General features: G+C 47.3%; 1 protein-coding gene across 1 annotated transcript in view; it reads right to left on the bottom strand.

The window, feature by feature from the left end:
• The window catches only part of ABAT (4-aminobutyrate aminotransferase), a 57,342-nt gene extending 36,331 nt beyond the window's left edge, over positions 1-21,011 (bottom strand). The window contains exon 1 of the mRNA XM_084818917.1: positions 20,955-21,011. The gene's annotated coding sequence lies outside the window, so the exon portion shown is untranslated. The remainder of the gene's footprint in view (positions 1-20,954) is intronic.
• Between the last annotated feature and the right edge of the window lie 672 nt (positions 21,012-21,683).

Genomic DNA, 21,683 nt, shown 5'->3' with positions numbered 1-21,683 from the left:
GATGTTTTTCACAATTTGTAAATCTGGCTTCCATTGTTCCTTGAAACCAGCCCCCGCTGGATTAACATCAATACTGCCCAAAGAATTAAGAAAGCCTAATTAAAATGCTAGCACCGTTCACTCAAGTTGCTTCCTCTCCCCCGCCCCACTTTCTTTCTTTCATCACCACAGACTGAACACGATCAATGATTTCAGATCCACATTCAAAGACTCCTTAAGATCAACTGTTGAAAAACCTGTCTAAACCACATGTAGAATATGGGTTTTTCATTTAAGAGACTTTTCTGTAGCCACGTATATTATTTTGCACATGGCGATATTTACTTCATAGCTATTAGTTCCTGCAACAACCTTGCAGGCTCTTCTTCTGTGTATCAGAAAGGCCACAAATTGCCACAGGTTGCTAAAGGAACGCATGAAGACACTTTAAAAACATTTTGTCAGGTTATTGTCAGCGAGAGCTTCGGCTATTGGGCGGTATAGAAATGAAATAATAAATAAATAAATAAAATATTTTTGCCACCCTCACAGAAACAACTGCCTTATATTTATTGTGAGCACGGGCACAGTTAGCTCATGCGGAATGTATTATATTATTATCACAATTATTATTGTTGTCATTGTTATTAAATTCATAAAATAAAATATGAAATGGATGTGCTGCTTCCCACGGCAAAAAGCAGTCTCAAAGCGTCTTACACGCACAAATACAGAAATCCATAATGAATTTAACAGGGGGAAAAAGCCTTCAAGACGAGGCTGGACAGCCATCTGTCAGGGATGCTCTGACTTGGATTCCTGTGCTGAGCAGGGGGTTGGACTCGATGGCCTTGTAAGCCCCTTCCAACCCTACTATTCTATGATTCTATGATCTAAAAACAGGACAAAACAAAAAGTGTTCATCCACAGTACACAAAACCCCCTGCCTCTTCACAGCCTAGAAGAAACCCTACAAATGCAGCCCGCTACAGCAGCCTGAGAAAATAAGTACGTCCTTGCCTGGCGCCAAAACGAATGTATCTACGTATACAGTAAAATCTCTACAAGCTGATTTTGCAGTGGGAGATGCGTTCTTTCCCATCCCCCTACGAAGTCTCTCCCTTTCCCGCACACTGGATCTTGGTATGTATCCCTGCTGGAAAAGCAGGTCAAATCCAGTTCAGCTGCTGGCGAAAGGAATGAAGCATGTGCTGACTCATCGACCACAGTGAGGTCAGGCCCTCCCACTGCAAGATTGCTTCCAAGGATTCTTGCTTAATGCCATCCCAAGCCTTGGTGGCTTCAGGCAATGCCGCCCCCCCCCCCCCCGAAAGTTGCACAATTTATGACAAATGTTGAGGATGCAAGGATGTGCTTGATCAGACTGTTCTCCAGCAGTCTTCCAGAACCCGGTGCTCCCCACATGTGTTGAACTACAGCTCCCACAATCGCCAGCCAGCACAGTCATTGGCCATGGTGGCTGGGGATTTTTTTTATCGCATTTTTTTCCTCTTGCCAGGAGCCCAAAGCAGCTTAGATTATCCTCCTCCTCTCCATTTTATCCTCACAACAACGCCGAGAGTCAGTGACTGGCCCAAAGTCACCCAGTGAGCTTCACTGCCGAGAGGGAACTAGAACCCGGATCTCCCGAGTCCCAGTCCAACATCCTAACCAGTACACCAACTGGGATCATAGCATCATAGAACAGTAGGGTTGGAAGGGGCCTATAAGACCATCCAGTCCAACCCCCTGCTCAGTGCAGGAACCCAAGTCAGAGCATCCCTGACAGGTGGCTGTCCATTAACATAATCACCCCGGCAGCGTGGCTTGTCATGTGCAAACCTGGCCAGGGTGGCTTGCTTCCATGGGTAACAAGCCACCCAGAACCCAGGGCTTGTTGTAGGGTTCCGAGTGGCTTGCTTCCCACGGCAACAAGCCACCCTGCCTGGGTTCACACAACACGACAAGCCGCACTATTGGGGGTAATTTTGCTGATCCTCCCGACACGTGTGGAGAGGGGAAATCAGCCACCGTGGCTTATTTCCCGCCCGTGATCACGTGAACCACGTCAATGACTGGTCCAGTCAGCCAATGAGTTTCATGGCTGAATGGGGACTAGAACCCAGATCTCCTGAGTTCCAGTCCAACACTCTAACCACTACACCACACTGACTCTCAATGGGATGATGGGAGGTGTAGTACCACACACTTGGAGGGCGCAAGGTTGGTCTAGCTGGGTAGCTCTGGGAACCTCACAGTCAGGGTCTTCTCATGGGAGTTGTTGGGAGAGGGGACCCTCGTGGCCTAAAGCTGGGATCTTGCGAAATTGTGGAGCGGGAAAACGCTTTCCTCTCCACCAGGCTCATCCCAGCACTCCGCCATCCCCTGCCACTAAAGGTATCTCTCATCCGGCTCTTTGATCCCTCCTCGCAGGGCTCATCATCCCAGGCTGGTTGGTTGTAGTCCAACACAGCTGGAAGACGCCAGATTGGGGAGGGCTGCTTGAGTAGATGCACTGAAAAATGCGATCAGAAGACGGAGATGCCGCCGAAAACGGGATTGAAACTTACATTTATTTACGCACTGTTACATTTTGGCCATAAACGAGCCAGTGGACTTGTGGGGTTATTTCACAGCTTTAATGCATGTGCAGCTTTGGGGAAAAATATTCACAGAATTACATCTGAACATATTGGATGATGCTTACTGGGATGAGAGACAAACACATTTTTGTGCTGCGGGCTGCCCTGAACGTGAGGATCTTGCCCATTATAATTTATAATACTCCTGGTGTAATATACCTTGGGAGTTCCCTCTCTCTTTCTTAGAGTGTATAAACAAGACACCAAGGCGCTGGTACCCTTCTTCTACCTTTAACTAAGAATTTTTCTTATTAAAGTCTGTTGGATGTTTTTTTTTGTTAATTGATAATGGATAAATATATGACCTGCCGTGCAGCCCTCTTTACCGTCAACGCTAAGAGAAGTCAGGAGAAGATATTTGGCAGAGATGGCCGTTAACTGTGCAGGGAATAACTTTAGTTGAACTTAAAAGACAGATCTTGACATCATTTTGTTGTGGCCAGTATGATCATGCAGGTCAGCTGCATTTTATATGTTACGCTGTGTGATTATTGTTTGTGCTGTGCATTTGCAAACAGTTCCAGCGAAAAGCAATAAGCACGGCTAACAGATGTGCAAGTCACTGCTTGATGCTGCAGTCATCAAGCGTTGAACGACATCCGCTTTTCCTTCTGACCAACAAACCTCAGAGGAGGGAACCCCAGATCACGGCTGTATCTGTTGCCCAGAAATTCTGTGCGTGCAAACCTTTTGTGTACAATTCAGCCATGTTCCCGTTTTCCGGCACAGCCTACCCCATAAGAAAGATAAGTTGGTGGTACAAAAATTAGGGTATTTAAGAAACGATGTTTGCACACATGCATGCTCCGCTCACTCACGCATGCACACACACACAGAGACGCACGATGCAAATGCGCAGTAACAAAATCTGAGCAACTGCAGCTCTTTTCTTACTCACCGGGAGAAAATGCAGCAGCCTCGCATGCCCCTGACGGGTTGCCATGGCAGTCACGATGGGGCAGGAATACAAGTGCAAGGGACGAACCAATGAGGGGGAAGGGATGGGGGGGTGCTTTTGTGCCATAAATCACTCGACAGCGCTTCAGCTGAGCTATTACATGGTTGCTTTAGTAACCAATGAGAGAAAAACCAGCAAAGAAATGTATAATTATTAGACACCAGATACTGAGACTTAGTCAGCCCAGTAACCAGCGCACCACAGAAATGATCGGGCTTGCTGGGTACAGCTTTTCGGAGGGGGGAGGATGGTTTTCTGTATGGAGAGAATGGGAACACAGGGAAATTTGGGGTTTGTATAATTGCACTTGCTCTCCTTCAGAAATTTTTAGTAATGTTAGAAAGGATTGTGGTGTGGTACAGAAAGGCTTGGACTTTGGGGACCCGAGTTCAAATTCCCTCTCAGGCATGAAGCCCACCAGGTGACCTTGGGTAAGTCACTCAGCCTCACCTGTTATGAGGATAAAATGGGATAAACCCATATACACTACGCTAAGCTTTCTTTCTTCTTTTAATATTCCCATCATGTAAGAAATCACACAGATTACCATCGAATACCTGTATCTAACGGAGATTCAAATCAAAGGAACAAGGAATATAGATGGACTAGCGCTAAATTTATCATTCCAAAAAGGTGGCAAAGACATGCCATCTTTCAATAAACCTTCCTTCAAACATTTGTTCTTCTCTAGCCTTATATTAATTTAATCTTTGCTGCAACATCCCAGACCCTTAAAAAAACCCAAAACTATCAGGCAAGGGAGGGGCCAAACCCATTCCCCAAAATGAACCCAGTGAGATTTGCTGCCATCACAAGATTGATTACCAGCTCAGCCTCTGGCTTTTCCACACAATCCAAGCTTTCTGTCTACACATGGTGTGGGGGAACTGCATTCGGTCTCCTTTGGGATTTTATTGAGACACAGCCTTGGGGCAGGCGAGGATAGCTTAAACCTTTCTTGGTAGACCATTTATGTGATTGAAATGGCATCCCACCATGCTGCTTTCCCACCCGCAGGGGAATAAAGATGCAAAAAAGTATGAGAACAAAAATGGCCCATGGGTAAGAAGCAAAGAACCCCTTCTTCCAACATTGGTGCCACAAACAAATTCAGGCTCCCACTCTGCCCCAGTTGCATTTCCATAAAACAGGGGTGGGGAACCTCCTTTAAATTGGATTTTGAAGACGCTCTTGGGGGCCACATTCCAGTGGTGCATGACACTGAAGACAAACGGGGCCCAAAATAGCAGCATCCTGTAACTTAAAGCAGTTACTGCTGGTTACTAAGGTGTAGGAGAGACATTTCAACCTTTTAGAATAGGGGGAAAACTGCACAAAAGCCAGGAAAACACCAAATGATTGGTGCTCAGGGAAAAGGGCGCAGCCTTCTGCGGGAAACCCAGAGGGCTGAATTTAGCCCCTGGGTCTGACCCCTGCCATAAAACAAGACAAAACAAACACCTTGGGAGATGGATAAAGGATCTTCCACACCATGTGTAGTTTGTACATGCTGGTGTGGTACAGTGGTTAGAGACTGAGAGTAGGTTTTGGGAGATGTTGGCCATGAAGTTCAGTGGAAGATATAATGGGGCTGGAGAAAGAGAACCTTGACACTGTGAGCTCATTGGGGGAGAGGTGGGGGGATGGATTTTTACAAAGAAATAAATCAAATTTCAAACTATCCAAATTCAAAACTCCATTCTTTGGTCACAGACACTCCTGTGGAGCGCTGGACTCATTCCAGGCCTGTAAGTTAATTTAGGGAAACAAATTTTCCTGATCAAGCCAATTGTTCTAAGACCACCCACTTCTCAGAAAAGGCCATCTGGCAAGATGGCTTAAAAGACTTGGGTCTACAAGTATTCATCAGGCAAGGAAATAGAGCAAGTCTAACCGGAATCAAGGATGTGCAAGTTTTACATGGTTAGCTCTTCATATACTTCCATATATTTACAAAGCATTGATCTCTTCTTCCAGTTCAGCATCTCCATCTGAGACGGCTCGGATGGGGTGCTAAGAGACGAGATTATATATTCGAGATGGCTCAGATGGGGTGCTAACAGACAAGGATATATATATCATATATTTACAAAGCAATGATCTCTTCTTCCGGTTGAGCATCTCCATCTGAGACAGCTTGGATGGGGTGCTAACAGATGAGATTATATATTCGAGACGGCTCGGATGGGGTGCTAACAGACGAGGCTTTTATACTGCAATCACCCTGCCTCTTCCACAGAATTTTACAGGGGTCTAGAGATGCTGCCATCTTCTAGTTGTGACCGTCCTGTGTTTTCCTACAGCTTCTTCCATCTTTTTTTCTTGCAACAGAAAGGCTAGAGAAAGACTCCTGCCTATTTGGGGCTCTTGAAAGCCCTTTGGTTATGTCCCTGACCACCTACGGACTGGCCAGACAGAATCAGAGAAGTAGGCCCATTCATGGGACTCAAGCGAGTCAGACATCGTTATTAATCTTCTGGAACTTAAATGACCAGCCCTAGCTAGACCAGGCCTTTTTGGGTGTGGGGCTTAGCTATGTAAGAAAGCATGAATCAGGCACTCTTGTTATGAACGACCAACATTAATGCCTAGGACTAAGTCCGTTCTCATGCTGTTGTAGCTCTCAGCTCTCCCTGCCCCCCACAAATAAACAGCAGCTACTTGAGACAGGAACGAAAATGTCAAATAAAGCCACGTCAGTGATGCCTGCGAGTAACTGAACTAAGGCACATTAGCGTCAAGAAGGAGAAAAATCAACCAAACAAGACAATCACTGCCACCTCCAGTTCATCTTTTCGAAGCCAGACACCCTCAAACTGTAAGGTAAGCCCTACCTCCTGACCTAAAAGACTCCTTATTCCCCTCCATGCCACCTACTATTAAATAAAAGCTGAGCATTCACACACACACCCAACGCATTTGGGCGGAATATTTTTCTATGGCTGCAACATTGGGTTGCTTAAGCAGTTAAAATCTCCATCCCTGCACATCCTGTTTCCCTGCAGAGTTGCTGTTTCTGCAGGGAAATATGACATATGAGGGGAGCCATCCTCTTGCACCCTATTTTCCTGCAGAATCAGACAGCTGTTTGGCAGACTGTCGGGAGACGGACTGTGGTGAGAACAGGGTGTGCTGGGATCAGGGCTGGCATCAAGGGTAGCCATGGTTGGGCAACTGTCAAGAGTTCTCACTGGTTCTGACTGAAACCTGGAGCGGATTCACCACCTCACCGACATCGGAGCCACCAGCCTCCACTGATAAAACCTGCAGGTGTCATCTTAGAAGAGGCATTTTCTCCTAGGAACGTAACAGGCTGCTGTACTCCAGGGCAAGCTGTCAGTCCATGTAGCTCAGTACTGCCTACACTGATTGGCAGTGGCTTCCAAGGGTTTCAGACAGGAGTCCTCCTGAGCCCTACCTAGAGATGTCAGAGGCTGAACCTCAGACTTGCAAAGCATGCGCTCTACCACAGAGCTATGGAGAGAAGGCGGGATGCATCTTCTGAAATGATGCCTGCTGTGACAAATGTGTGCATCACCTAAAGTCAAAGCATGCCTTTTCCCTTTAGCATGATAATTGTTTTTCTCATATGCAAATGTAATCAATTAACCAACCAAAGCCATGTGCTAGCTTTGTCCTGTTTACACTCACTCAGATCATCTTCAGGAGTCCTTCCACAGGAGCCCCTGAAAAAAGGAAGTGAGGCAGGTGGCTACCAAGAAAAAGACATTTTCTGCTCTGGCACCCCAGTTGTGGAACGAACTCCCTAGAGAGGTCCGCCTGGCGCCTACGTTGTACTCCTTCCGGCACCAGGTGAAGACTTTTTCATTTTCCCAGGTATTTTTAGCATTCCAGGATTTTTTTTAGCTCTGCCGTCTTAAATCTGCTATTGCGTTTTAAGTATCTGCCCTGCTGCTAGGTTTTGCTCTGGTTGTATTTTTATTCTGCAGTTTTGATCTATTATATTTTATATTGTATTGTCTGTTGTATTTTTGTGGTTTTAATTCTGTGGACCGCCCAGAGAGCTTTGGCTATTGGGCGGTATGAAAGCGAAATAAATAAATAAATAGATAGATACATCGATAGATAGATAAAATACATAAATAATATGCCTAGATGGAGCTTCAAATTCTATAGGCTTCCAGATTGCAGGCTCCCCAGCTGATTCAAAATTGCCAACACTCTGAAGAAGGCTGAAGAGGAAATTCAAGCCTTTATTATTCTAGCCAAGTTTGTAAATTGTGAGCTAAGCATCTCCTGCGAGCTTGGCCTGCGAGACCTTTGACCCTGGCTGTTCAGTTGTCGCCAGGATCATTTGAAAAATAGCTGAGGTCTTGGAAAGAGTTCTGCTTTGATCTGGCAGCTCCGCAAGGATGACGGAAAGCCCAAAAAGCTGAGCTTGTGAGATTGAAGCGTCACCATTATGAGTAGGCAAAATCAGATCATAACATGCTTCGGGTGCCTGGCATATGAAATCAGTTTCATCAGTTTCATCAGTTTCTAATGGCTGGGCATGTTAGTTTGCTGCAGCAAGAACAATGAAGCACTTTTAATGAAGCACCTGTAGCACTTTTAAGACTGGCAAGATTTATTGCAGCATAAGCTTGCGTGGGCTAGAGTCCACTTTAACAGGGGGTTAAGATAAGGAGAGGAACCTTTCCAGGTTACTGAGGGCCCTTGGGCAAGACACTTGCAACAGGCCCCTACCCTCGGTGACTCTACCTTCTCACCGCCATTGTCACCAGCTCTTGTTTCTCGTCCTCTCTCTCTCATCTTTGCTCCCACTTGCTTGTTTGGCAGGCAGACAGCCGGAGAGCAAGGAGGCTGTGGCATGTCCTGCTCCCCACCACCACCATTGTCTGGGCCAGAGCAAGAGGCCGGGGAACAAGCAGGTTGCAACGGTGAAGAGGGGGAGCAAGTCCAGGAGCTCTTGTCAGTGGGCCCCTGCTGGGGTGTAGGCCCTCAGCGGATGCCCAACCATGTCTACCTTTGGTTCCAGCCCTGGGATCAGCACGTATGTACCTAACAGCCTATCTAAAAGGTTTCCCCCAAATAGTGGACCCACTGATGCCGTTTCTGGAATGGACCAAATAAGTTTAAGGACCACATATAGCAGCCTTCCTCAACCTGGTGCCCTCCAGATGTGTTCGACAGTAACTCCAATCACTTCCAGCCAGCCTGGACCATGGCCAAAGTTGGCTACGAATGATGAAAGTCGCAGTTCAACACACCTGGGGGGGGCAGGTTGAGGAAAGCTGGCATATTGTAATTAATCATAAATATGGAGAGATGTGCTTGGAGTTCGTATTGATCTCTGCAAGCTATGAGAGTCAAGAATACTTCCAGAGGGGAGTTATTCTACACTGGCCAGACATGATGACTCCTCCATCACACACCCCACCGAGGTATTCTGTCCTGTAGTTTACAGTGATGAATACAGATTCCAAGTCGCGGATGGGAACACTCAGGAAAAGGAAAGGTTCCTCCTGTGCAAGCACCGGGTCATTACTCACCCCTAGAGGGACGCCGCTTGCGCTGGCGTTTTCATGGCAAACTACAGCGGGGTGGTTTGCCACTGCCTTCCCCAGTCGTGACTACCTTTCACCCAGCAAGCTGGGTACTCATTTTACCGACCTTGGAAGGATGGAAGGCTGAGTCGACCTGAGCCGCCTACCTGAGACCCAACTTCTGCTGGGATCGAACTCGGGTCGTGGGGAGAGTTTCGGTTTCAATACTGCTACCTACCACTCTGCGCCACACGAGGCTCTTGGGAACACTCAACTAGCTGTAATTGGTGCTGTATGGTGACTTTGGCGAACTGATTCAGTCAATGAGATCCAAAGCTCAAGAGTGTGAATCGTGTGCCTATTGGTAATTTCTTTTCCCCCACCTCCCAGAATATTAACACTTCGGGACAGGTCTTCTGGATTAACTAACAGGGAATACATGCATGGGATTGTGGGTGTGCATCAATTAAAGAGATTTTTAGGGTACCAACTGCACCCTTCTCTGGATCAGCTGATCTGGCCATTGGCAATGAAAAATGGCCCACTGCTATTTTTTTCATGAAAAATGTTATATACGTAGAAATGCATCGTTTCATAAAATTAGTGCTTAACATAACAGAGGGATACATTGTGGGATACTCTCCCTGCTGAGGTCCACCTGGTGACGACACTGTCATCCTTCTGGCTTTCATCTCATTCTAGGCATTTGACAGTATATGATACGGGTTTTTAATGGGTCCTGGGATTTTGATTATTGTTTGTGCAAAATCATTTTATCTGTTTGTAGGTGAATGGTTTTATATTATTATATAGGTTTTTAAAATATTTGTAAACCTCCTGGAGAGCTTTGGCTATTGGGAGGTACAGAAATGTAATAAATGAAAGAACGAATAAATGACCGAAATGGGAGAGAGCTGTGGGTGGGATATGGGCAGCCCAGGAGAGGCGCATACTTATACCAAATGCTGTACCCCTTCAATTTGCAGCCATCAACGGCACAACTCTGCACCAGCCCCAGACTTGCCACAAGGAATTCTTCTCCCGTTGACGATGATGAGAGGGGCAGGGGAGCTCAATAATAGCTTCCCCTACACTGATGACTGGCCTGACCAGACTGCTATGAAAGAGCATGGGATATGGCAAGGGTTGCCAATGCTCTCCGCTCCCTGCCCCTTCAAAATGAAATAATAATAATAAAATACCTTAGAAGACTGCCCTAACATGTTCCTTCTCTCCCTTTCTAGCCTCACTCTTTCTATCCCCCACCTCTTTAGCTCACTGTTTTCTCCTGCAGGCTGCCCACGTGTGTCTTGAAATATTTACAGGTATCCCAATAAAAATAATTCCCACTTAAATGCTCAAGAGTTTGCTTGAATTTAAACCCACAACAAGCTTTTTTGAATTCTTTCCCTAATCAAATACTTCTGGCTATTGAAACAACATTTGAGAGGTTTATACAACACACAAAGTTAACATGGCCTACTTTTTTTGGTTAATGAAAGCTAAAAATGTTAAATCAAATCCCAATTCATTTACGGCAGTTTTCCCCAACCCCTAGATGGCTTGGAGGAAACCCCCAGATGGGTTGGAGGAAACCTCTAGACGGGTTGGACTGTAACTCCCATCAGTCCCAGCCAGCATGGCATAAGATCAAGAATTCTGGGAGTTGTAATCCAAGACATCTGGAAGGCGCCAGGTGGGGAAAGGCCAATTTAGGGAATGGTATTGGGGGGCGGGGCAGGGATCCAATCCAAATATTTCCAGAAAATCCACATCACCACACAATGCTATTTTTTTAAATTCAATTTTAATTTGTTAAATTATTTTAGTTCAATTTTAATTCAGAAAAATAGAACTTCATTGATTAGATGTTTGGGAAACACCAAGCTAAGGATTGCTCCAGAGGGACCACAGTGTGGAAACCCCAACGTTAGAATTCAAGCCCTGGCCACGCAAGATTCATGATGATGGATCTCATTTGGTTCAAGTGACGGTGTTTCGGTGGAAGAGGCATCACAACAGAGGCGCCGTCCACCGAACAGCATGTTCCTTAACCTCTGTTATGAACGAGATATACTCTGCCGCGAGGTTCCTCTGCAGCAAATTTTTATCCAACGCTGCAAACTTAATAGACCTGGCTAAGAGATTGAATTCAGAAACCTGGCTTTCCTTGCCCCTGCCCATGGCACAGAGTTAATGAGTTGATCAGAGGTTGAAGTTTCCTGATGCGCTTGCAAGATGTGGCTGCAAAGTTCAGCTATTGATCAGAACAGTAATAATTTTTTAAAAAAATCTTGATGGACCAGGCTGCACCGGTGCCTTTTGACCAGACTTAAGAGTCAGGCATAGTTTAGTTTCCTCCCACAAAAGGCAATAAAACGAGGCATTGGACCAAGAAACAGAGAACTGAACCATGTGGAGAGAAGGGCATTTTTCTCAATTTCTCATAATACAAGAACTTGAGGTCACGCACTGAAAGTGATTGGCAGGAAAGACAAAAGGAATTACTTCTGCTCATGACGCAGAGGCGGCGGGAGGCACCATGCCCTGACGCCTTCCGCTGTTCTCACTGCAGTGGTTTCACACCGTCAATTGGCAGGAACGGAGGAAACGGCCAGCTCTCCTTTCCCTATGTTGCATTGATTTCATGTGATTCCTTTAAGCAGCACTGGTTTGGTTAGCTGCCTTGAGCTTAGTCATAGAAAGTCAGGATATATATATGTACATTTTGCTACGGTCCAGGCCCATGGAAGCACATTACCTTTGAAACAAGTTAGCTATGTTAGAACGGGATATACTCAGGTTTGCGTGTACTGTTCACACTTTCAGGCCCACCTTTGCCACTGTAAGGACTAGTAACTTAAAAAAAAAAAAAAAACGAGGTTCCTAGTATGCTGTATTCTGAAGGCAAATGTTGTTTTTCTCCACTTCTGCAGATTATTACATGCATGATGCACTGGCAGTAGTTCAGTGGTAGAGGATATGCTTTGCGTGTAGAAGCTCCCAGATTCTATCCCTGGTCTCTCCACATAAGGCTGGGAGAGGCCCTGCCTGGAATCCTAGAGAACTGTGTCAGTCGATGTAGACCAGGGGTGAGCAACTTGTAGGCCAAAGCATCTGGAGAACCACAAGTCCCAGCATCCCTCACCACTGGCTATGCTGGCTAGGACCTATGGGAGGTGTAGGCCAAAACTTCTGGAGGACCACAAGTTGCCCACCCCGGTGTAGACAGGACTGGGCTAGATGGGCCAACGGTGTGACTTAGTAGAAGCCAACTTCCTATGTCCCAAGTCCCTGACACTGGGTTGCCCCGCCACCACTGAAAGAGGCTCTGCAGGGGGGTGCAATGTGTCTCTGAGCAGAGCAAAGAGACACACTGCACACCCTCCAGGAGTTCTTGCAATATACATGCTGTCCTTCCCCCACCTCCCACTTGTCCTAGTGGCAGACATTTCTCCAGCATATGACTGCAGGCAATCTCTTTGATTCTGCTTCGTCAAGGCTGTTGCTGTCAGGGTTGGATCGGAGCCCAGAGAGCCCCAAAGCAGTTCTGATTCTGAGGAAGAGACAGAAACAGCGGGAGAGGAACCCGCGCGCTGTTCAGAGGAGCAGCCAGGGGGAGAGCCCCTCCCGGTACACATTCCTGAGAGTGATAGTGACCCTGGCAGGGAGAGGGAGGTGCAACAGCAGTTCCTGGACTCTAGGCGCCGGCGCAGCGTCAAGTGGGAGATGGCAGGCGCTGAGAGGAGGCACTCAGCCTGCTTGGCGCAATGGCAACAGCGGCGCTCCGATGCTCCATGGGAAAGGGGTGGACTCTCTCCTCCTAGCCCATACGTACAGAGGTTTCCCGCCTTCCCCTCCAAACGGAGATCAACCTGTCGGGAGGTCGCCCCTGCTGCCTTCTGAACAGCGCGCGGGTTCCTCTCTCGCGGTTTCTATCTCTTCCTCAGAATCTGAACTGCTTTGGGGCTCTCTGGGCTCCAATCCAACCCTGACAGTTACCCACTCTGCAGCCTGGCGTGTCAGCCAACGTATATATCCAAATAAGTACATAAACACCGAAGTGCGTTTCTTTCAAAGAAAGCCAATTGGCGGTCTCTCCTATTTCAGAGATCACGGTAATAGCCAACAATAGCAAACGCTCCTTAACCTGACCCGCAGGAATGGAGGAGCCTGACAAACCCACCACATCATCCCCCACCCCCGCATTAGCCACCTCCCCTCCATCAAGCAAACAGCAGGCTCCATTCCTGGCTAACAGCTGCAACAGAATGGCTTGAAAACCTATTTGCATGTTGCTTGGAACCTCCCAGCTAAATACACCCAACAAATATGACATTTCAGCCATTCAGCCGGATGGCTGAAAAGTTCTTAGCTGCACCCTGCTTCTAAGTTTACCTCGCCTTTACAGGAACAATGGGAAACCCTTTTTTATTTTTTAATGTTTCATTTTGTTTTGGAAAGAATGGCTCGGAGAACTTTTGTTAGAGAGCGTTGCATAAGTTTAGCGCATGAGCACCGCCAGAGAGACCTGATTTTTCCCCAAGCTGGTGCAATGAAGAAACATCACCACAGGGAGACTTTCATCCAACCGTTTTGTTTGAAGAAGAAGAATGCTTCACATGCATATATCACTTTAGAACAGGGGTAGGCAATATGCAGCCTAAACTGCATCCCCGTTGCCCCTTTACATTTTCATTTTTTCAAGGAAAAAAGGGAGAAAGTCGTGGGTTGCTGCTGAAATTTGGCAGCAAACTGCTACAGTGAAAAGAAGCTAAATTTGTTTTTGAGCCAAATTCATTCTAAGCTTCCATAGTGGCTACAGAGGCATAGAACAGACTTCCACCTGCCCTTTTGCTGCTGAAGCAACAGGGTTGCAGCCTGTGGAACTCACTACCACAGGGTGTAGTGATGGCCGCCCCTTTGGATGGCTTTGAAAGGGGGCTAGACAAATTCTTGGAGGAAAAGGCTATCCATGGCTACTAGTCTTGAGGGCTGTGTGCTACCTCCAGAACCAGAGGCAGTGAGCCTGTGCACACCAGTTGCTGGGGAACATGGGCGGGAGGGTGCAGTTGTGCTCATGCCCTGCTTGTGGGTTCCTGGTCGGCAGCTGGTTGGCCACTGTGTGAACAGAATGCTGGACTAGATGGAGCCTTGGTCTGATCCAGCAGGACTCGTCTTATGTTCTTATGTGGCAGGTCTGGAGGAAGTAATCGGCCTCGGGACGGCCCAAAGTTGCCCACCCTCCTTTAGAACATTCAGAGGTGCAACTAATGCAAGCCTTTCCATTTCTCAACCTGACACCCTCCAGACGTGCTGGGCTATAACTCCCATAATTTCCTAGCCATCACATCTGGAGGATGCCAGGTTGGGATAGGCGGAAATAAGGAAACACTGATGGGTCAACACACATCAATGCTGGGAGAGCGAAATCTAAACGTATGTATTCATGCAGTGGCAGAGAAGGGCTACAAGCCTGTCGAAACAGGCTCTTCCTTCACAGACACAGCTGGATAGCTCACTGCCAGGATTTGAGCTTTTGGGAGTGTATGCACTGGGAGGCATATGCCTGAGGGCTAGAACCAGCATCAAGGGTAGGCATGGTTGGGCACCCGCCAAGAGCCCGCACCCCAGCAGGGGCCCACTGACAAGAGCCCCCTGGAGTCGCTCCTCCTCTTCCCCATTGCCCCCTGCTAGTTCACCTGCTTCTCACTCTGGCCCAGATAACGGTGGTGGTGGTGGTAAGGAGGAACAGCAGACGCCACGGCCTCCTTGCTCGCTGGCTCTCTCCCTGTCAAGCAAGCTGGGGGTAGCAATGATGAGACAGAGGAGGAGGAGCAATTCCAGTTGGTGGTAATGGTGGTGAGAAGGCAGACTCACTGAGGGAGAGCATCCGCTGAGGGCATCTTGCCCAAGGGCCCTCGAAAACCCGGGCGGCGCTCATTGCAAATACAAGTGTTCTAATCCGGGGATGGAGCCGATTGTCGTCTTGTGTGCGATCTCCTTTTTCCGACTGATGTGTTCTTTATTGCTAAGGCAGAGTTAAGCTCTGTTCAGTGAATCATAGGGTTGGCAAGAGCCTTGACGGCCCCCTGCTCAACACAGGGAATTCAGACCTAGAGAATTCCTATCGGATGGCTGAGCAGACTTTTGTGTGAAGGCCTCCAGTGAGGGAGAGACCACCACTCTCTTAGGGATAGGCAGATAACCCAGCCCTAAGAGGCAGAGAACCTCTGGATATTTGGGATTACAGCTCCCATAGCCCCTGACCACTGGTCATGCTGGTTGGGGCTGATGGGAACTATAGTCCAAAACATCTGGAGGGCACCAGGTTGCCTACCTCTGAGTTACATTGTCTGACTGCTTTTATCATATGAAATTATCTCCAGCTTCGTCCATAGACAGTCTGCCCAGTTTCTCTCTTGAGTTTTCACCTACCAAGGAATTGGTGAATTTCACCTAAGGATGGAGTGGCTTTGAGTAAACAGCTGGATTTTATATTTTCAAAAATGAGGGACCGAACACTGTTTGTTTCTTCTTCCCAGCATTTAATTAAACTATGGAACTCGCTACCACAAGATGTAGTGATGGCCACCAATCCAGACGGCTTTAAAAGGGGGTCAGACGAATTCCTAGAAGAGAAAGCTATCAATGGCTACTAGTCCTGATGTGCTACCTCCAGCATCAGAGGCAGTATGCCTATGTACACCAGTTGCTGGGGAACATGGGCAGGAGGGTGCTGTTGCACTGATGTCCTGCTTGTGGATTTCCTGTGGGCAGCTGGTTGGCCACTATGTGAACAGAATGCTGGACTAGATGGACCCTTGGCCTGATCCAGCAGGGCTCTTCTTATGTTCTGTTGGAATTTACCATTAAAACTACTGTTTAACCATCATCCACCCATTATATCCAGTTGTGCCCTCTGGGGTAGCAAGAACAAGTCTTTGCCATCTTCTGTGTGACAGCCATCCAGGTAGTTGAAGAGTTATCATGTCTCCCATCCACTTTCTTTCTCCAGGGTAAATGTATCCAGCTCCATCAACCTTTCCTCACAGGACTTGCTTTGTATACGCCTGACCATCTTTGTTGCCCTCTGAATCCGTTTGTATTTATCTACATCCTTCCTAAGGATGTTAAGTGATCCTGAGCCTACACTCTTGCTTAGGGATGTAAAAACTGTTCTGTGGTATCAGACCAAGGTCAGCCTTGTCCAACATCCTTTGCAAGAAGCTGAGCAACCAGCAGGTGCTAAGCAGTTCATTGGAACCTGACCAGAATTGGACTGATGATCCTCAGTTGACCTTCTGCCAACCCCCTGTCTAATATATTTATATCTAAACTGTGTTTTTTGTTAAAGTATCAAGTTATTGCCTATCCACCAATCGTTCAGGGGTGACTCCAGAAAAGCTAGTTTGGGGGAGTAAAGGGGTGGCAAAGCCATCCAGAGAGCAAGGATTAAATCCTTGCTATACACAGAATCTTAATATGTTGTGACTGAAAGCTGGGGGAATGAAGGGAAATATTTTGGCAGAGTGCCTGGTACCCCTTGGAGTAGGGCAGCCATTGTGAAAAAAGAGAGGAAATGCATCCCCCCCCCAAAAAAAACCTTGAATAAAATTTGGCATATTAATTTAAATAGAAATACAAGTCACCTCATGCTAGTGGGGAAAAGGGTGACTTGGTGTCCAAGTGCTAACTTCCAGCGGACAACTTCGAGGACCCTGGGCTCCTGCTTCTCATGGTTCATCATCTTTAAACTGGGCTTGGACTGGATAGCCCTTCAAATAGAGGATGTTGACAAACAGTGGGCTGTCCTCTGCGAAGCGGCACACATGGACACCCTAAAGTCAAGTCATCCCTGCAAGACTTATATATATATACGGGAGGGGCCACGTCTCAGTAGTATTGCACACAGAAAGGCTCACCTCCAATCCCTGTAGGGTGGCCACTTACACTCTGCCAAAGGGCGGGGGGAGGAAAATGCATCTCCCCAACAAGGGCACAGATTTGCATAAAATCTGCATTTGCTAATTTCTATGCATAAACGCACATTTAGAAATAATTGCTATCATTACACTAAGCTCTGCATCTAAGGCCCTCCTGCAGGAGCCTCCTCTGAGGGAGGCTTGGAGGGTGGCAACAAGGGAGAGGGCCTTCTCGGTGGTGGCCCCCCATTTATGGAATAATCTCCCTGACAAAGCCCGCCTGGTGCCAACACTGTCATCTTTTTGGCACCAGGTTAAAACTACCCTCTTCTCTCAGGCATTTAGCAGGATATAAGGTGTCTCCTCGATTTTCTCTGGCTGATTGCTTTAAATTGCTTTAATATATATGTTGTTGTGTATGCTATTTGTTCTATGTCATTACGTGAATGGTTTTATATTTTATATAATGTATTATAATGGGTTTTTAATTTTTTTTGTGTATCACCCAGAGAGCTTCGGCTATGGGGCAGTATAGGAATATAATAAATGAAATGAGATCTTTTAAATAGAAACACAGGACACCTCATCATTGTGGAGAAGGCTAACCAGGCAGTCTGTGTGCCTTGCTTAGATGCAAGTTCAAGGCCCTATTCCCGCTCTCTTTATCTCTAAACCAGACTTGGACTGAACAGCCCTTCAAACAGAGGACTTCCCTCGGCATAGTAGGATACCTGCCCACCCTAAATCTCTGGCATCTCCAGTAACAAAGAACTCAGGCAATGGGTGATGGGGCGAAAGCCCTTGGACTGACACCCTGGATTGTAGCTGCCAATCTGCAGAGAGAATACTGGGCTATTTGGACCAATGACCTCACTTAGTATAAGGCAGTTCCATCTGCTCCAATGGCAATCAAATAATACCTCTTTTTTGGCCTTATCATGACTAAGCATAAAGACCAAAGGGCAATTGTATGGTTTTATAGCCCATGGTTATAATATGACCATTGAGATATGGTTTTATAACACACTATGTGCAATCCAAGTTCTTTGTACCAGCCTATGCCAGATTCCTCCCCCCAACCCCAACAAAAGCAGGGAGACAAAGCAAGGCGGTACATGTCTGGTCCTGATCCAACAAGACTCAGTTGCAGGAAACCCTTTCTGCATAAATCCAACGTCAGAGAGCTATAACAATGCCCCTTCATTCTCTTCCCTGCTTCAGTCCCTGGAATGCTGCTTTCGAGGCACAACAACATCACATCAAGAGCAGCCTCAGAACTGTTCACTATTGATAAATCCTAAAGCAGAACGAGGCCCTCCAAGGTGAATAAAACCCTACACGAAAGTGGGGAGTGTCAGGGGATCCCCAGGAGGGAAAGAAAGGCCCCAAGGTGGAGAGGTTCAAAGATAAACAGGGAACCATTTGCCCAGCGGAAGGAAATCATCTTACATAAGGGGACACACATACAGAGTTGTTTATGGGAAGGAAGACACACAAATGGCATGGGGGAGAAAGAGAGAGGCGAGGAAAAGGACACGGCACGGAAGATAGGAGCAACACATTGCCAGGAGAAGCTCCGCTGACTGGACAGGGAAGCACTGCAAGCCCTCTGGCTGCAAAGATGGGACTGGGGGAGAATGAGAACAGGAGGGGGAGTTCACAAATGAATCACCTGCCATGTAAGAGAGGAATCAAGACCGAAACATGGAATGCAGGAAAACTTCCTGACTGTTAGAGCAATACGACAATGGAACCAATTCCCTAGGGAGGTGCTGGGCTCTCCTACACTGGAGGCATTCAAGGTGAGGCTGGATGGCCACCTGTCAGGGATGCTCTGACTTGGATTCCTGCACTGAGCAGGGGGCTGGACTCGATGGCCTTGCAGGCCCCTTCCAACCCTACTATACTATGATTCTATAAGTGGTAAACTTTCCCCAGCCTTCTCCTCATCAGCATCTTCCCATCAAACAGATTACATATTTTTGTATGTCAACACAGAGAAATTGTGCATTTTCTGGAAATAGCATGACATGTCCATGCAGGGCTGGGAATGTTCTACCCCTGCAGAAATCAGTCCTGGGTACAGAATTCATCATCCCTAGAAATCTCAGTTTTTCATTACAAAAAACTCCTAGAGAGTCTCCAGCCTTCAAGATGACTGAGGCAGGCCATGCCTAGTGAAATCTCAGAAGCTGAGCTAGATTTTCAGGTAAGTTCCATGACTTCCAAAAGCAGAGTAATATGTACTTTAACTTGCATTATCAAGACAGTTTTACAAAATTCAGCTACCCGTGTCCCAGACATCAGTGTTCTTGGTGGAGAATTTAAGTTGTTTTTTAAGCGTAGAATATGTATAGCTCCATGATGTAACCTCCCAAGTCAAAATTGGTTAGCAATCCCAATTAGATGTGTGTGTAGTCTGTGTCATATTTCACTTGCTGTAGAGATCTGTGGAGCTGGGTGTGTGGGTGACCAGCCTCTTGAAGTCTGCAGTCCATTAAAAACAATAATCTCAGCTCAGGCTTTTTAGTTAACAATTCATCTGCTTTTGAACTAATTAACCAGTTAAGTTTAAATTTGTATAGGTTTTACAGAACTGTGAAAAAACTCACAGTTTAATAAGCAAACTGCTAACCATTTTTGGAAGGAAAATGCCACCTTTACGTTTCTTTTTCATCCCATATGATAGTTAACAAACCAGAACCAAACCTGCCTCAGTGATAAGAAGGGCCTTCATGCTCAGCTCCACTGGTTAAAATTCGCCTTCACAGATCAAAACTGGCCTTTGCTGGTTAATCAACTCGAGCTTTAGCTCATTAATCCACCCATTCGGCTGATTAAAGGTGACAGCCCAAACTTCAGCATAACCCCGTCACGATGTTTGCTTGTTTTGCAATGCATCTGAACTTTAAATTTCTGGGATCTCAAGTTCAATACATCTGAACTTTGAAACTCTGGGGTAGGTGCAAGAAAACTGACAAAAGATGTGAAACAATGTTATTCTTGGGTGAAGGCCAGGGTGGAATCCCTAGCTGGCTGCCCTGGGCGAGCCTCCTATTCCTGAAGAAGGACCAGCAGACCCTGCTGAGAGGGATGGTGAGGCACAAAGACGGTCAGTAAAGGATGATGGAGAAGGGAGAAGCTGTGTAGGCCAGGAAGTGAAAGTGGTCACGTTCAGAATGGGAAGACATCCCCCCAATGCCATGGCGGGGGGGGAGGAAGGCACATATCCAGTTTCTTAAAAATAGGATGGGGGACACAGTAGTAAATGGGGATAACCCAAGGGGGATGGGTTGGGGAAATGGCAGAAAACAGCTATTGGGAAGTTGGGTACACAAAAATGGTTTTGGGGGTCCAGCTCCCGACAACAAAATTGGGGAGGGGGGAATGGGAAACACTGGGGGCCCATATGGTGTCTCTGCAAAGCAATTAGGAAGGCGGGCAAATTGGAAGAGAGATTGGGGTGTCCAGAATGCAATTGGAAGTGAGTGACCTTGGTGGTGGTTGGGGGGATACTGGGGCAATAGAAATAGCAGGAAAAGGGAGGACTATTAGGAAATCCCCCCCCCCCCAATAGAGCTGGGGTAAAGAGAAATATTGGGGCAATACTTTTCCAGAAACAACCATACAATAGAGCACGGAGTCTCTCTAAAATGAGAGGGGGGGATCATAAAGAGATTTGGGGTGTGCGTGGAAGAATAGAAAATGTATTCATGAAAGGTGGACCCCCCCCCCGCATAAAATGGGGAATCAGGATATAATGATGGATGCAGCAGAGACATCAAGGATTCCCAGAAAATTATTGGGGGGGGGGGGAGTCAAAATGCCCCGCAGCACTCTATTCAGAATGGAGGGGGGGGCACTATTAAGGGAATAGAAGGCATTCCCATTCATCGATAGATGGCCATAAAATGGGGGGGGCACAGGCGCCGCCGTGACTCACCGCACCCAGGGGACCTCCGGCTCGCCCGACCTCCGCCACGCTCACCCGGCTGGCCGCGTCGCGCCGGTCCCCTGCCCGGGACTAAAGAGGGAGGCCGGGGCGCCGCGGGCTCGCTCGCCGAACGCGCCGCGGCCAATGGGAGCCCGGCTCTCCCGCTCCGCCAGGGCGCCGGCCAATGGGAGGGGCCGGGCACGACACACCCCTCCCCGAAGGAGGGGAGTGAGGCGAGGGCCGAAGCGAGGAGGGGAGGCTGGGTGTTGCAGGCGGACGCGAGTCAGAGCGGTCTTGGGAAAGGGTTTAGGATGGTGGGCACGAGCGCAGGTCTTGTAAGGCTGTGTTTTTTTTAAAGGCGGATCGGTCTTTCTCCGGGAGGCTTGATCTCCAACGTCCCTCTTCGCTCTGCTTATTCGCAGTAGAGGGGAAAGTACTCTTCACATGCTCAGGTGCACCCACTTTACATGGCCCAGATTGAACGCTGTTTGGCCCTAAAAACGGGTTCTGGGGCTGATTATTTGCTGGTTATGGTATGTTATAGGAAGGTTTAAAAGTACAACCCTATACATTCCCATTGTAGACACAATTTATTTCTGAGTAGACCCATATAGGATTGTGGGTGAACCACAGGTCAGAATTAAGACTGCCGGGAGAATTATCAACAACCTCAGATACGCAGACGATACCACCCTAATGGCAGAATGCAAAGAGGATCTAAAGAGCCTCTTGTTGAGG

The sequence above is a fragment of the Heloderma suspectum genome, chromosome 12 (genome assembly GCF_057233095.1).
Source record: "Heloderma suspectum isolate Gila_16-S chromosome 12, 16-S_ref, whole genome shotgun sequence".
NCBI lineage: Eukaryota > Metazoa > Chordata > Lepidosauria > Squamata > Helodermatidae > Heloderma > Heloderma suspectum.
This window is presented reverse-complemented; position numbering and strand designations above follow the sequence as displayed.